A 5,469-nucleotide genomic window follows, 5' to 3' on the forward strand; every position below is an offset into this window, starting at 1 on the left:
GTGTCATGTACTCCGCCTGTCGAGAGTATCGACGGTGTTTCCGATGACTAGGTAATCAGGCCATAAGGCTGTAACAGACAAAGTGTGCTCAGAGAACTTATGCTATATTACTAACGAAGTGTAAGAAGCATCTTTGAAGAAAATAGTGCCCCCACCGATACCTTTCTTCGGTGCTCATTATTACTATGAGACTTGTGCAATAGATTTTTTGTACTCATGAGTTCCATTGTGTGCCGACCATGAATGAAAACAATAAGAGCGCTAGCTTTCGGCTTCACCCAGTCTGAGGTCAGAGCTCAGATGACCCGGTCGTGACAATCGCAGAGGTGCTCCCTTTACTCCCTAGCCGAACAATCGGGAACATAGGGGTAAGCACAGGAGCCATGCAACCCAGCTTGCAAATCGCTTAGGTCAATATGGTGCATATTGTGGAGTAGTACACGAACAAGGAACGAAGCCGTACAAGTATAATCATATGCAAGAGGAAAAGCTCCATCAAGGGAGCCCCCAAGTAAACGGGGTATTTGAATTTGTGTGTCACAAACAATGTTTGGACAAGGAAAAAAATTTACAAGAAACTTTTTTCCATAAAAGTATAATGCTTGGTCGAGTCGGACACAAGTTAAAAATTTAAAACTTTAAGCATGAAGGCAACTTAGCTAGTTAATGTGTTCGGTATTGATGACGTAGTCCGAGCTTGATGCGGGACAAGGTTCCATCCCCCAAGCCGGTCCCGAGGTGGTGGAGCAAAGAGCTCGACACTCCAAAGTGGTGACATAGCATGGTCAATGCAGAGCGGCAGAGTGATGCCGAAGTCCCTAGCAAGGGGTAATGAAGTGTTGACGAAGCCCCCCGTCCAGCTGAGGTGACGCCAAAGGATATAGTCCGGCTGGATCATTTTCCTATGCACACAAAATAGCGCAAACCAGAGATAATAGTAATAAAAAAATTGTTGCATAATAAATAATTTATGCAAAGTGAGTAATAAAAGAAATATGTCATGGCGCCGAAGTCAATGTCGATGCAGGGCGTCGGCGTGATGCGGTAAAGGCGTGCCGAAGCCTGAATTCACAGGTCGGTCTGAGTTCTGGATGCGGCGTTGGCCGGACTATGTACGGAAACTGACCGAATCTCCATGTGACCGTCGTTAATGCGGCCACCATTTGATAGACCCGTGTGCATATAATGGACAAACCAGAGTAATAATTCCTTGGGAAAAATGAACCAAAACAAGCAAAAAGTACTAGGATTAATAGCACCTGGTTTGTTTGTTGTAGAAAGGTGATTCCAAAAATTGGGACTCGATCCGCACACCCGTTGCTTGATGAGCGATAAAGCGACGGTATGGTGATGTTGGCAAAGGTTGGCTCGCCGAGGGAAAGCCCTCGGTCCAGCTAACATGACGGAGCTGGTCGGCTAGTGACGTCGAAGTCTCCGGAGTAGGTTGATGAAGAGATGGCGAAGCCCCCGGTCCAACCGAGATGTCGAAGCCTCGATGTCAGCCGATGAGTCGAAGTAGGTCGGCATGATGGACACCATCTTGAAGAAGCAATAGTGCGGCCCTGCTGATGCAGGTCGTGACGTGGTCGATGTCGGCTTGATGAAGTGACCGTGCGGCGATGCCGGTATGCCCGCTCCGTGTAATCCGTGGGGCGCCGATGTTGGTGATGATTTATCCTTCGCGATGCCGGACTCTTGTTCGACTTGCCGAGATGATGATCCGAAAAGGTTGAGCTCGGCTCAACAGAGTGACGACGTGTCTAGCGCAGGTCGGCAGCCTTGGAGCAATATTGCCGGACTGGTTTGACACCAGCATAATGATGAAGATGACCTCTGGGGAGGCTTAAAAATTTACGGGCACGTGTTTAAAAACAACGCACAATATCCTAGAAGAGAATTCCTCTAAAAAGGTTGTCCAATATCACGTTCATAAAGAAACATGAATTCAGGTCGGATCCGTATTCGCGCAGAAAACAGATCCGAAAATTGGTCCACTCATTGGAAGGTTCCCGGAGTTTGAACCGTCGGATCGAGCTGAAATTTGGAGGGGTGGTAGATATGGGAATTCCGCAGTATATGAACGTTTGGATCTTCCAAAGGACCTCCGAGATGGGCTCTGGAGGCCACGCCCTAAACTCGTCCAGATTTGACAGGGCTCCGGTATATTGTAGTTTGTCGGAGATTCCTCCATCGGAACTCGACAGAATTTTGCATGGCTATTGTAGACGTAATTCCGCACCATTCCACCGAAGCAATTGTCAAACCGACGCTCGAGGAGGCGGTGACAGCGGATACAAGTTCGCTGCCTAGAAAAACATCATGGCCGCCCGAGGGCAATGTTGATGTTGAGCCCTCGAGCTCCATGGATGACTCCTCTATGATCATGATAGAGATGGAGTTGATGTTGAAGAATGCCCCCGTCCGAACATGATGATTGGAGATGGAGTACGGTCCTTGGTTGAGCCAAGGTGAACAGTCGAGCCGGCGACAAAGATGCCGGCGTCGCAGTTGACCTGCGGGCGAGCCATTGATCCTTTTGCCGATCACATAGCGGAACTCTCAATGAAAGCACCAATGTCGGTGTCAAAACCGTCGGATCTCGGGTAGGGGGTCCCGAACTGTGCGTCTAGGATCGATGGTACCACAAGGCAGGGGACACGATGTTTACCCAGGTTCGGGCCCTCTTGATGGAGGTAATACCCTACGTCCTGCTTGATTGATATTGATGATATGACTATTATAAGAGTTGATCTACCACGAGATCGTAGAGGCTAAGACCCTAGAAGCTAGCCTATGGTATCATTGTTGTATATGATCTATCGACTAGCCTAGCCTCGGTTTATATAATGCACCAGAGGCCTAGGATAACAAGAGTCCTAGCCAAATACGCCAGTGGGGAGGAGTCCTTGTCTTGATCACCAAGTCTTGTGGAATCTTCCATGTATGCGGCAGCTGTCCGAACTGGCCCATGAGTATACGGCCATGGGGGTCCTCGGCCCAATCTAACAGATCGGGAGACGACGTGGTGAGTACCCCCTAGTCCAGGACACCGTCAGAGAGCTTCATCAGCACGATGGCATGATGACGGTGATGATGAAGCTACCGGCGCAGGGCTTCGCCTAAGCACTATGACGATATGACCGAGGTGGATTATGGTGGAGGGGGGCACCGCACACGGCTAAGGGATCAATGATCCACTTGTGTGTCTATGGGGTGCCCCCTGGCCACGTATATAAAGGATGGAGGGAGGAGGAGGCCGGCCCTCATAGGGCGCGCCCAAAGTGTGGAGTCCTAGTAGGATTCCACCTCCCACATGGAATAGGAAAAAGGGAAGGGAGAAGGACAAGGAAGGAAGGGGGCGCCCCTTTCCCTAGCCCAAATTTGGACCAGTCCATGAGGAAGGGGCGCAACCACCCTTAGTCAAACCGCATATTCTACGAAGATCTTTATTGGTCAAACCGCATAACGATATACGTTGTTCCCTTTGTCATCGGTATGTTACTTGCCCAAGATTCGATCGTCGGTATCTCAATACCTAGTTCAATCTCGTTACCGGCAAGTCTCTTTACTCGTTCCGTAATGCATCATCCCGTAACTAACTCATTAGTCACATTGCTTGCAAGGCTTATAGTGATGTGCATTACCGAGAGGGCCCAGAGATACGTCTCCGATACTCGGAGTGACAAATCATAATCTTGATCTATGCCAACTCAACAAACACCATCGGAGACACCTGTAGAGCATCTTTATAATCACCCAGTTACGTTGTGATGTTCGATAGCACACAAGGTGTTCCTCCGGTATTCAGGAGTTGCATAATCTCATAGTCTGGGGAACATGTATAAGTCATGAAGAAAGCAGTAGTAATGAAACTGTAATGATCATCGTGCTAAGCTAACGGATGGGTCAAGTCCATCACATCATTCTCTAATTATGTGATCCCGCTTATCAAATCACAACTCTTTGTCCATGGCTAGGAAACTTAACCATCTTTGATTAACGAGCTAGTCAAGTAGAGGCATACTAGTGACACTCTGTTTGTTTATGTATTCACACATGTACTAAGTTTCCGGTTAATACAATTATAGCTTGAATAATAAACATTTATCATGATATAAGGAAATATAAATAATAACTTTATTATTGCCTCTAGGGCATATTTCCTTCAGTCTCCCACTTGCACTAGAGTCAATAATCTAGTTCACATCGTCATGTGATTTAACACGAATAGTTCACATCTTTATGTGATTAGTTCACATCTCCATGTGACTAACACCCTATGGGTTTACTAGAGTTGATAATCTAGTTCACATCGGTATGTGATTAACACCCAAAGAGTGATCATGTTTTGCTTGTGAGAGAAATTTAGTCAACGGGTCTGCAACATTCAGAGCCGTATGTATTTTGCAAATTTTCTATGTCTACAATACTTTGCACGGAGCTACTCTAGCTAATTGCTCCCACTTTTAATATGTATCTAGATCGAGACTTAGAGTCATCTAGATCGGTGTCAAATCTTGCATCGACGTAACTCTTTACGACGAACTCTTTGTAACCTCCATAACCGAGAAACATTTCCTTATTGCACTAAGGATATTTTTGACCGTTGTCCAGTGATCCACTCCTGGATCACTATTGTACCCTCTTGCCAATCTTATGGTGAGGTACACAATAGGTCTGGTACACATCATAGCATATTTTATAGAACCTATGACTGAGGCATAGGGAATGACTTTTCATTCTCTTTCTATTTTCTACCATGGTCAGGTTTTGAGTCTTTACTCAAATTCACACCTTGCAGCACAGGCAAGAACTCCTTCTTTCACTGTTCTTTTTTGATCTACTTCAAAATCTTGTCAAGGTATGTACTCATTGAAAATATATCAAGCGTCTTGATCTATCTCTATAGATCTTGATGCTCAATATGTGAGTAGCTTCACCGAGGTATTTCTTTGAAAAACTCCTTTCAAACACTCCTTTACGCTTTCCAGAAAATTCTACATTATTTCAAATCAACAATATATCATGCACATATACTTATCAGAAATGCAGTAGTGCTCCCACTCACTTTCTTGTAAATACAGGCTTCATCGCAAGTCTGTATAAAACCATATGCTTTGATCACTTTATCAAAGTATATATTCCAACTCCGATATGCTTGCACCAGTCCATAGATGGATTGCTGGAGCTTGCTCACTTTGTTAGCACCTTTAGGATTGACAAAACCTTCTGGTTGCATAATATACAACTCTTCTTTAAGAAATCCATTAAAGAATGAAGTTTTGACATCCATTTGCTAGATTTCATAAAATGCGGCAACTTCTAACATGATTCTGACAGACTTTTAAGCATCGATACAAGTGAGAAAGTCTCATCATAGTCAACACCTTGACCTTGTCAAAAACGTTTTGTGACAATTCGAGCTTTGTAGATAGTAACACTACTATCATCGTCCGTCTTCCTCTTGAA

This window comes from Triticum urartu, chromosome 2A (assembly GCF_056163025.1).
Source record: "Triticum urartu cultivar PI428250 chromosome 2A, HENAU_Tu73, whole genome shotgun sequence".
Lineage (NCBI taxonomy): Eukaryota > Viridiplantae > Streptophyta > Magnoliopsida > Poales > Poaceae > Triticum > Triticum urartu.